Raw genomic sequence first — 12,730 nt, 5'->3', positions numbered from 1 at the left:
CTGAGCAAATCGCTAAGTACAATGTAGTGTTTATCTTGCATTGTAAGTACTATGTTGTGTGACTTGGTAATAATTATGGTGATGCTATCGGGCGATTCCAATAGACAATCCCATTAATCGCAGCAAGAAAAAAAAAAGTTTACTTCCTCGATTTCGGAAACACCTGGACCAGATGACTATCTCGGTATGAATCCGCACAAGGAAGTGATATTTTAACGGTCTTAGATATCTTGCATAATCACCACACCCTATAGCCCACTTGTCTCAAGAAACTGGAAGTAAATTGAAAAAAAAGGTGTTAAGTGTGAAATATTCACTCATCTTTAAACTCTGTATAGAAACATTTCAACTTAAAGCTGTATTTTCAAAGAATGCTAAAATTAATTGCAGTGAACATGCAACAACAACTACCTAATGTCGTGCCCCCCCCCCTCCCTGCCACTCTGATTTACAGTACGCGCGTTATGGTATAGGACCGAGTCACACCATTATTTTCAAATTGATATGTACATATTTTGGATAGATAGTGATATAATATACTGTAACCATGAAAGACGTAAAGACAAGGCCTTCACTCAAATTACAAAAGACTTCTAACATTTTAGATCGAAAACAAGTCAACAATGTTATAGTACTTTGAACGCAGGCAACTCAGTTGCAGATTCGACGCAGGAAGACTCAATGTCGAAGAAGAGAAGGTCGCCCTTTGGTCCTACGCACAGTCTTCGTTCTCCGCCTTTAATATTGAGCGTCATCTCATAGTTCCTTGGATCACGTACATGACTTCCCTGGATCACATGACTTCCAGTCATTGTCTCCGATCAGGCATACTGCCCGCTTGTGTTTCCATGACGTCACTTCCGTGTTTCCATGACGTCACTTCCGCGTCGCGAAGACTCCGGCAAGGACGGCGACAAGGATGACGAGGAAAAGGACACCAATGCCGACGACGATAGCCCTTCTCTTCTTCGTCATCTGCCATGAGATTGATTAAACTATAACATAGAAAAGTGCATCTCCAAAGACAGACACAAATCCAATACTTTGCTTAAATTCAATGACCGAAGCTGAGACCATGTGGAGTGTGTGTGTGTGTGTGTGGGGGGGGGGGGGGTGCTTTCCATATGAATTTCCATTCACCGTTGAAAAGATTTTTCTTTTAGACATTCGGCGTCATCGATGTTTTCCCCCAAAAGGTTTTGTTTTATGTGTTTGTTTGTTTTTCTATGGACTTTTCGGGTTCTATTCACAAAACAACGTTACGACATTCACCACTAAAAGTATGTAGTTTTGAAATACACATAATTAAACATGTCATCTGTTATAAGGCGAATACCAAAATGTACTTCAGGAAAACTTTATTTAGATGCTATTTTCGAACTAGTAATGAAGAGAAATTCCTTCGGATGCAATTTAGATTATTGAACACGAGACAGTGAAGAAATACGCCATTTTGGGGCATCGTCACGGTGATGTCTTGTATGACGTCATTTAAGGCATGTTCTACCAAAGAAGTATATACCAGCAAAGAGCTAGTGGGCATAGTAGCTCTTTGGTCACAGTAAGATCGACAAACAGACGGAGGATGGGGAGGGGGTGGAGGCGGGAGTCAAAGGTATACAGTAGGAAGGAAGGGTATAGAAGGTGTGGGATGAAGAGGGTCGGTATTTGAGAAAGTGTGGACTTTATTCATAGGCATGATGTGGGACATGTAATGTTTAGCAAAGCAGGATAAATGGCTCTGTCCAGCTATTGCCAAGCATGAACGAACGACTAAGGATATGACATCTTCATCAAGCGTTCATCCATCGAAATCATAATAATCCGTTACTGCTCTTACAGGGATGGTATATAGTATTGGTTGAGGTGTGGATTCAGCTTTTAAGTTTTTGCGAGTTACTTACAACCCATTTATAAAATGTTAAATATAGCATACAATTCTCAGAGGAAATCAAGGTTTATTAGATCAAAATCTGTTTGAAATTCGCTGAGATATAAAAAAAACACACCTTTTACTCCTAGTTTCGGATCGCTTTGTTTTGGATATCTCAGACATTTCAGAACCATTTATTTTCATCAAAATCATAAGCGTTGAATTCCTCTTAGAATTATGTACTCTTTCATATTTCATATGAGGTTTCTCATTATCTCAAAGAATTATCATAAAAAAGTTGGAAACCTGAAGCCTTTTACCTCAACTGAAAGTGTACCATCCATAACAGTCTTCGATAATAAACACGGATGGGGTTCGAAATAAACTAAAAAGATTAATGGCGTGAAACCATGGAGAAAGAATATGAAATAATATCCGCTCTTACGAAAAGTAATCCTCACAAATTAGTCAGAACAGATTAACAATTTAAAGCAAATCAGAGATGAGAAGTACAGGGAAGCTTTTGATATCGTGTCATGATATAGAGTATATCACTCTGATGGATCTAGTTTGCAGGTACAAACCTATCCTGGTCGTGAAGGAGTCTGCGCCAAGACTACTACATGCACCACCCTGGCACTGCAGCCTATCTAATACATGTACCAAGGAGGTACTAGGCAAGCAATACTAGTACTCTGGGAGAAGCTAAAACACAGGGCCTATAGGACGGTGCCAGGGGGGTGCATGTAGTAGTCTTTGCGTCAACTCTTTTACGATCAACAATGGTTTGTGCCTGCAAACTACTCTGGATCAGTGGAATATGTGCTCCTGAGAAACACGTCGTCAGAGCTCAATATGTATCATACTTTCTATAAACCACCCCACTCCCAAGATAAAAACAGGCACAAAATATACCGCATATCGCACATACATATCGTGAAGCATTTTGAATGATAATCAAATCTTGCTAGCATTAACATTTCACAATATTTTATGTGATGAAATGACAAACCGTGTTCTCATAATTTTGAAAATGAATGTAAATATAAATCATTGTAGACATGAAATTTATCTACATGAAATGCACATGCAATTTATATACACAAATAAAACTTGTGATCATACATGTGTTTTCATGTTAATGTTATGCCGGTGCAGCATTAAGTTTCTTCGCTTACCTGCGTATTTTCATCCTTGAGAAGCCAAGCCATGTCAGCACCCGTGAAACACGGAACAATAGGGAGGAACAAAGACATAACGCTAATTAGCCTTTTAATTGTTAACCACGAATATAGAAGGGTACAGTTAATTAACTGACCGAGAGAATGCGGGCGCAGTGTGATATATTGGAGGGTAGTCGTATACAGCAATACTGGCAAGTTCTTGGATTGTGATAATGGATAGATAAATATAACGTGTCCGTATATAATATATGTTCATGGTCATCGATTGTATTTGCTTACTTACAGTTGTTAGTTTTACAGTGCACTATCTTTCAAGTGATATGTCTTGAAGTTGCCAATTATGTTGCCAAATGTGTCCTCAAGTCGTTAGCTTATACAAACATAATAAATATATATCTATCTGTCTACCTACTTTCTATCTATCTATCTATCCATCTATCTGTCTATCTATCTATATACCTAGGCATATATGATATATATATATATTATAATTATATGGGTAGATATAGAAAATAAATAGAGAGAGAGGGCGAGAGAGAGAGAGAGAGAGAGAGAAAGAGAAAGAGATAGTCAAGGACGTCATAATGACATAACATGATCTAAATAACATCATGATTATACACGAGGCTAAAAGGAAAATAAATCATTGTTTCACAGAAAATTTAAAATGGCTGTCTATATACTCACGGCCATTTCTGAAGCGCTCAATTCCAATCTTCAGGCTCTGCACACTATTGGACAGTATTGCACCGATTGCTGTAGGATACGCGAATAGATACACTTGTACTTTCTCTCCGCAGCAGTCGATTGCACGGGTTAGGCTCTGTATCAAATACAACGTATGCGTACGTAGCTGCAATTAACACGCCAACCGACGAGATAGTATAATTCTTTATAGTCGCGAATCTACATGTATATCAACTTTCACACAATGTGATCAGCTTCCGCAGTATGTACCTTGTACAGATAGACCATATTCATTGAAATGACGGCATTTTAAGGATTGAGTCACTGTCACTGTCAAGGTGTATCACATAGACGCTCTGCGGGGTATGCGAGGACGTTCGGAGGAAAGGGATCGCCCATTGCTTATGAATATTAATTACGTGAAGCACGCGACTGACACGCGACGTAGCTGGGCAACACGAGCGAACGCTCGCCAGCGAATGACCTCTGCACACCAGGCGAGAACCAATGGGAACGTTCGCTGCCCAGGGCTCACGAATGAAATAAGCTGGGGATCTTCATACAGAGAGTTGCGCAAGTTTCCTGCCTTCTTCGCAAAATGCATGCCAGAAACATAGATTATATTGCTGGGCAGTGTTCATGATAATCATGTCACACATAGGGATTGAAATATTGCAGGTACCAAATGGGTATTTTGTTTGTAATTCTGAAGGAAAAAAATCCACAGGGCCGAATTTTTTCCACAGATGATATTCTGTATCAAGCAAGCCAAGAAATACGTTATATCATAATCTATATCATTGAAAGGACTGGCCTCGACTAGCCTGCACGCTATTGCCAGTTCTTTTTTTTTTTTTGCCAAACTATATCCTAACTATTAATTGTTGTGACTTTATTGACGATGTTTGTTTGTTTGTTTGCTAAATAAAAATCTCATTTTCATTTCATAAATAAATCTCATTTTCATTTCACATGTCAGCATATACACAGGACAATAGGGTACACAGGACAATAGGGAGGAACGCATATCGCAATAATGAGCGCTTTATTTGTTAACCATGAATATAGAAGGGTATACAGTTAACCAACTGACCGAGAGAATGCGAGAGGTGCAGTGTGAAATATTGGAAGGAAGTCGTACTACAGCGATATTGGCGGGTTCTTGGTACGTATGATTATGCAGGTACCAATGAGCATTTTGTTTTTGATTCTGAAAGAAGCTTTATTTGCATATGTTGCTAGGAGAGCTGTTATCTCTTTGAAAACGCGTGAAAATTGAAAATCAAAATATTGATTTCCTTTAAGTTCGATTTTTAATTAAAGGGGGGGGGGGTGATGAGCTGATTGCATGCACTTACCACGTTCGACGTGCTATACTGGATCATGCCGACAATATGGAGGAGAGACGAAAGAGGGGGGGGGAGAGAGAGAGAGAGAGAGAGAGAGGATGGGAGGGGAGAGAGAGATTAACCCGTAACCTCCTTTGTTACCTGCCACCAATCATTATGTAAATGATATAGCAATGATCGATGTTGGCAATAATATCATGCTGCGCTATACTGGGTAACATCTCTCTCGCGCCATAGGACTACTCACTAGAATGCGTATGATTATTTATACATGCATTAACATCTTGCACGCGCCTGAATAATACGATGCGATGGTGATGGAATCACAGTTGCTACTAATAATTACTCGCAGACAAAAGAGTGTCGTCACCCATGCGAAAGCCTTTTGTCTATGGGTAGGTGGCGGAGATTCATAGTCCATCCTCTCCTCTATAATCCTTCACCCCCCCCCCCCCCCGCCCCCTCCTCTCTCCCTCTCTCTCTCTCTCTCTGCAAGCAAAGGGTGCGTCCTTTTTACGCATCCGATGAAACGGTGAATCCAGTGAAACGATGCAGGAAGTGATAATAGCTGAGGATGTAAAAGCACCCTTCATTGTTCCTTCTTTGTCGGGGTACCCTATCGGTTTCAAATGTGGATATTATTATCTGAATAGGGTCTTCCCTAAAAGGGGTGTCCTATACCTAAATGATTATTTAGATAACATCTTTGGAATCACTTCCTTTCATTGATCGCGTGTTCTTTACTTACTCGAATACTTATCGAATATACATTACTTATAATAGTATGAATTTTACTTACAATTTATAAACAAATTACTTATAAATATATGTTCATACACTTCAATTCATGACCAGTGCTGGTAATATAACTTCATGAACTTTTCACATAATTGACCACCCTCCTTTGAAAGATATGAATGATTGAGAAACTTTTACTTCCTGGTTTCTTACACCATGTGTACACGACTGCTTTCAAAATTGATCACTGCCAATGACTGCAGGACCAAAATGTTTGGGACACACTATGATATCTGAAAAGTTATCATTCATGCATATGGCGCACCACCTGTAGAAACTGATACCATGACGATATTTAAGCTGCAATTCGCACTGGTATGACAATCGCTGAGCATTCGCACAAAAGTATTAGGCCATTTACCAAATGTCAGTGGGGGATTTCCACCCGGTTTTTTCCCCCAAGGTTCACATTTCACCCCCTTCCTTAATCAATATAAAATTATTCAATATGTATAAGGCACTCCATTTTATGTGGAGTTTTATCCTGTTTTCATTTTCCATTTGAGAAGATGACTAGATAGTCCATGATAAAGCTGTACTTCAATGGGCTTTGTGTCCAGTTGTTTATTCTTAGGGCAGACCACTTCACCGGGTTATGTACCCTACTCTTTCCTGTGAATGTTGGAAAGCGGGATTTTTTACGTGGGCGGGTTGTGACTCTCTTACACACGGGACTTCCATTATATTTTGCCTATACAATGATAAGTTTGAACTTACACGAGTTAACTCCATTCCTGTTGAGTTAAGATGTTCGATATCAAAGCTGCTAAAAAAGATAATGTACTGAGAAAATTTATTATGGATATCACAATTTCCTTGTTTTTATCACCTGGGATGTTTTAATTTGCTCTAATTGATGAAGGACTTGTTTCAAAATGTTTAGAAATGGCACTTAAGGTGTTCAGATTGTTAATAAAGCGGACGGCATGATATCACACATCATTCTAGACTCAAGAGATCCGAACCTGCCGCACGAACCATAGCCATTTGATTGAAAGGCAGATATTATGATGTCGACTGAGCCACCTCGCCTCAACTTGTTGATTTTTGTTACCTCTGTTTTCTTGTGGTTGCTAAGTACAAAGAGTCTTCAAAAACCTCTGAATTCTTGAGCGACTTCATCCAACGTGTACTCTAATTCAGAGGTCAAAATATTTGAATGCTAATGATATGCATAATGATAAAGGCTTATTCGGTTGCCAAAGAAGTTGGATATGTTTATCAATGCTCCACAAAACAGAAACAGAGAGATAGAAAGGAAAAGACCTGTTGAGTTAAGATGTTCGATATCAAAGCTGCTAAAAAAGATAATGTACTGAGAAAATTTATTATGGATATCACAATTTCCTTGTTTTTATCACCTGGGATGTTTTAATTTGCTCTAATTGATGAAGGACTTGTTTCAAAATGTTTAGAAATGGCACTTAAGGTGTTCAGATTGTTAATAAAGCGGACGGCATGATATCACACATCATTCTAGACTCAAGAGATCCGAACCTGCCGCACGAACCATAGCCATTTGATTGAAAGGCAGATATTATGATGTCGACTGAGCCACCTCGCCTCAACTTGTTGATTTTTGTTACCTCTGTTTTCTTGTGGTTGCTAAGTACAAAGAGTCTTCAAAAACCTCTGAATTCTTGAGCGACTTCATCCAACGTGTACTCTAATTCAGAGGTCAAAATATTTGAATGCTAATGATATGCATAATGATAAAGGCTTATTCGGTTGCCAAAGAAGTTGGATATGTTTATCAATGCTCCACAAAACAGAAACAGAGAGATAGAAAGGAAAAGAGAATTATAGAAAGAAGGACATGTTTGTGTCTGTTCGTGTGTGTGTGTGTGGGGGGGGGGGGGGATAATTTTGGGACTTCTACGACATCATTTCCGTCGTTCGATGTTTGTCATCCGTAGAGTCCCTGTTTGTATAAAGGGAATCTCGTCTGTAAGTTAGGAGCGCGCCCTCAATCTTTGTTATACACGGCAATGTTTTATGGCAAAGCAAGATCAGAGGGCTTGAATCAGACTTCGAGCTACAATATTGGTAGGCCTATTCAATGAATGAATGAATGAAGGAATGAATGAATGAATGAATGAATGAATGAATGAATGAATGAATGAATGAATGAATGAATGAATGAATGAATGAATGAATGAACGAACGAATGAATGAATGAATGAATGAATGAATGAATGAATGAATGAATGAATGAATGAATGATTGATTGAGTGAATGAATGAATGAATGATTGATTGAATGAATGAATGAATGAATGAATGAGTGAGTGAATAAATGAATGAATGAATGAATGAACGAATCAATCAATCAATCAATCAATCAATCGGTATTCTGCTCATCATCATTACAACAATGTACTCTGCATTATATGTAGGCCTGATTGCAAGAATCGATTCAGAGAAGGGTGGTAGCAGCAGTAGAGAAGTTGGAGTGACAGAAGCGTTTTGATCTTTTGATCATTGCTGCTGTTGCTATACTGTTACTTCACTGGTGCATACACATTATGATAATACTGTAGTATGATTATAAAATTGGGCCCAGCCAAGCTGTGAAGTTCAGATGGGACCATGTTGTATAGTTTCCACATGCAGAAGCTGCTGAAATCAGGGTTTTGTTGGGTTTGTTGTTGTTGTTTTTTTTTGTCACTGTTGTTTTATTTTGTTTTTTTTTTTAAATCTTTATCATCTTTCCTCAGTTTCACGTTCAAAGTGCGCCAACCTTGGGTGGTTAAGTTGTGAATCCATCATAGGCCTTGTCCCATCAAACAATTGACAGTGTACATGGGACATCCATTACTTGCCATTCCCATTGTGACACAGACAGCCTGGCAACATTCATTCAGTAACGGCTGGGCAAGCCTTACGTGCCACTTGCGAAGAACAATTTTTACTACCCGGAGACCCCGCACATGACAGTACCTAGCACGTATCTCACCCGTAGTCGCCCGGAGGTGCGCACGCAAATCTTTTTACCCTCAACCATGTTTAGGCCCTGTCACACCTTTCCGGGCAAGCTACGCTGGCGTGTAGGAATTTTCCAGCATACCGGAGGGCGGATAAGGATTTGGGCGAATCAGTGCATGTGTCTTAAGCCCGCCGCACACTACACGATTTTGCCCCGATTCACCGGTCTTAAGACCTTAAGACTAGAAGTGTGACGTCACAGTCTTGCCATTTTCTAGTCGTACGACTGGGTCTTAGCGCCAGTCGTAGAGATTTGACATGTTGAATTTCTACGACCAGTCGTGAGCTTTCAGCTGCAGTAAAATGCAAGCGCACGCAGTGCGCACTACAGTCGGGTCGTATAGTGTGCGGTGTCTGGTCGTACGACTGGTTGGCTTAAGACTTGGCTCAAGACTTTAAGCCTTGGCTTAAGACTTTAAGACCAGTCTGATCGTGTAGTGTGCGGTGGCCTTTACAGTACTTCACTTGCTGTCTACTTACATTCTACTCGCGGGTAGGGTATATACTGTGTGACCTGTGTACCAATCGCGTGGGGGCTGACAACTCAGTAAAGGAATACCCGAATTCCTCTGAAGGAATGGCAGAAATCCCACAGAATGTCATGATCTTTGCTGCATACGGGGAGTGCGAAGCTGCTGCCGCTATGGGCCTCCTACTGGCGTTCTGCGTGGATCTCTTACTTCGGACATTCCCGCGACTCACCCGGAAAAATGTTTTAGTCATGCTCAAAACTTGACTGCGGTTATATCGGACTTGCGTGCGCAACTCCGGGCAACTACAGGCGAGATGCGCGCTAGGTACTGTCAGGTGCGGACCAACTGCGGAGAGCTCGATCCGGGTAGCAAATTTGTTTCCCCGCAAGTCAAGCCGCAAAACTTCCCCAGGGATACGGTATGACAAGGCAAGGCCTTGAGCATGCTCAAAACTTGTTCTGAGTGAGTCGTGGGGATTCGCTTGCAGAGATACACGCAGAACACCAGTAGGAGACCCTTACCGGCAGCACCTCGTAGGCAACTCTAACGCAGGTACTTCTCAGTACCCATAAGTCGCTCGTAACAGAAAACTGATCGGTTTCAAAGCTCTCACGCAGGTCACATGGAATACATGCAAGTAGAAGGTAAGTAGCACGCGTCTATCAGGTAAGAAACAAGTGCGAAACTCGCAAACATTCTTGTCCACCCGCTGAAAATTCTCCTGCGTGCTGAAAAATCCCTCCCTCAACAAGCCCGCGTAGCTTGCCTGGAAAGGTGTGACACGGCCTTCAGCCATTTCCAATTGCCTTGAGTTTAGATTACGGGAATTATACCTCTCCACAGATCACCCAAAACTCAAATAACTCTACAAAGAAAAGGTTTGCAGGATACAATCATGCATTCGTGCGCAAAAGTATAAATACTATACAGGTCAGGTCTTGAATATTAGCAGTCGTGGCACAGTGCATGGCCTAGTGCCACTAGAAATTTGTGTCAGCAAATTTTTCTTTTGATGCCTCGATCGGGCAACTAAGATTCAAAATGGATTGCTATGTATTTTGATTTTTTTTTTTGGTTGAGTCAATACATAATTTTTTTTTTTCGGGGTCGCCAAAATGTGAGATTTAAAGATATTACTGGGCCTGAATGGGCCACCAAATAAAAATAAGATTAGTGTTGAGCACTGTATAAATATGACTATATATATATATATATATATATATATACACACACACACACATACATTGCATATCCAATCGTCTTTACTCTTTGATATACTTTTCCCTTGACGTGAGGACTATGGGAATGCGAGGCCAGGGATGTGGGCCGGGGCCCTATTTCATAAAGCTGTTTGTAAAGTTACAAACAACTTATGAGCGACTGGTGATCAGTTCTGATGTGCTATCCCATATTTCCATAATTCAGCAAAAGAACTAATCACCGGTCGCTCGTAGTCGCTCACCAGTCACTCGCAAGTCGTTCATAACTTCACAAACAGCTTTATGAAACACCCCCCCCCCCCCACTATCTGGAGGGGGACACATTTCCTCCCTTTCTCCAAATACAGTATAGTGCACTCCCCTTCTAACAAACCAAGATTATAACTACATTTCTGATACAATAAAGCAAAGTTCAGGGCCAAAAATTATCATCTACATATGAAGAGTTTGTTCGCAAAAACCGATAGGTCCAGTTTTGAAGATTTTGAAGTACGGTCGGTGTCATAAAGTACAAAATAATACCTTTTAAATGATATATTGGTCACTACATATAAAGCTCCATTTTTGAAGTTATGGTCAAAAGAAGCACAAATTTTTTTATTATTCTCTTTATTTTTCTTGACCTTTAATCGCAAATATCTTCATTCGGCAAATATGGACTTATCGGTTTTTGCGAACAAACTCTTCATATCTTTATGCCCTTTATTTGTTCAGATATAATGAAAGAAAACTGCCGGTCCCTAGGACTTCGTTATAACTGGAGTCGCCTCTATATCTTACCCAGTTGAAGATGAGCTGATTTTGCCATACTGTACATTTCCCATAGCTGCCTGCCCTAGTATATTTGGGGCTTGTCTTCAACTAGTTAACACATATATCGTAACGAGAAAGGGGGGGGGGGGGGGTGGGAGGGGAAAGAGCACAACAATAAGAAAAGTCAAGACCACTTATTGTTCTTGTTCATAGCATAGTACATAATCTTTATACTTTCATATTTACATAAATACATTGTACACACAAATAGGCTTTATTTACAATATATGAATGATTCCACTTTAGAGAGTGTCCATACAACGTCATCATCAAATAGAAAATCTGTTGACAAAAAAAAAAAAATGTAATTTGCCGAGTCAAGATTTTAAAATTGGGAAGTCAACAACTAGAGTAGCACTATCACAGTACTGGTCACACTAAAGTTCTCTTAGGAAACACTTGAAAAAACATTTCAGAGATTTATTTCTTACCACAAACTGCAAGGTAAGCAGCTGTGATGACAGCTTACACAGGCAATATGTGTACCACACAGTGTCATAATATGTATGTGTATAAAGTGCAAATAGCTAAGCAATGCCCCCATCACAAGGAATTAAAACATGAGCAGAGACTGCTACAACTATAAACTTTGAGATGACTTCCCACAGGGGTCAATCAACAAAACGGCTTTGACTCATCTTCCATCAGTCCATTTTCTTTGTTGCTATTGCGACAGGAGTTTTGTTTTGTTTTGAATATGCGGAAAGTCATCATGGTTACAAAGGAATACATGTGACGAGAATCTGCAACAGACACATTCATGAAGCATCGCAAACGTCAGACATTCACAAAGAATAAAACGATTGTGCAGTGAGAATCTCTAACCATCACATTTATGAAGCATATTGCATAAATATCAGCCATGCACAATCTACTCCTAATCTACTGTACAAGCTATATTTTTTGCAAGTGAGGAGGTCACAGACATTTTCACAAGATACTGTTTCGCGAATTGACACCGAGGCTATCGTAAGTGCACTTTTACCCTTGAGCATGGCCACATATTCGTGCTTTGTTAAATTTGCGGTCCACTAGTGATTCACAAAATTCGCAAAAATAACAGCTTGTACAGTACACTGTAGTACCACATTTTTGTAAATTTTCTACAGTTTGAGAAAGGGAAAAAACTTTCAGTGGTGAGGCTAGTCGTCAGTTGCCCATCTGACAGGGCTCAACACACATGCAAAAAATTGCCTTTTTTTTTGTTGCTTTCTTTGCCCAGAATGTCCCCCTTTCATTTGGTATCCTATTTGTTTACAGTGAACCAAAGGACCTGAATCTGCATTAGCTTGAATATGATAATGCCACCCAAATGATACTAACAGTGGTCATAACAACAAAATTGATTT

General features: G+C 40.0%; 1 long non-coding RNA gene across 1 annotated transcript; it reads right to left on the bottom strand.

The window, feature by feature from the left end:
* Window positions 1-447: 447 nt before the first annotated feature.
* Window positions 448-4,111, bottom strand: LOC139730040 (uncharacterized). Its single transcript, XR_011710904.1, has 3 exons — window positions 3,745-4,111; window positions 3,052-3,066; window positions 448-975 (listed from the first exon to the last, which is right to left on the bottom strand). It is a non-coding gene; the product is annotated as an uncharacterized lncRNA (long non-coding RNA).
* Between the last annotated feature and the right edge of the window lie 8,619 nt (window positions 4,112-12,730).

Source organism: Diadema antillarum, unplaced genomic scaffold (genome assembly GCF_040938485.1).
Source record: "Diadema antillarum isolate AM-2024a unplaced genomic scaffold, OU_Dant_1.0 seq00000288_RagTag, whole genome shotgun sequence".
Taxonomy (NCBI): domain Eukaryota; kingdom Metazoa; phylum Echinodermata; class Echinoidea; order Diadematoida; family Diadematidae; genus Diadema; species Diadema antillarum.
Note: the sequence above shows the minus strand (reverse complement) of the source record. Positions and strands in the feature narration are given on the sequence as shown.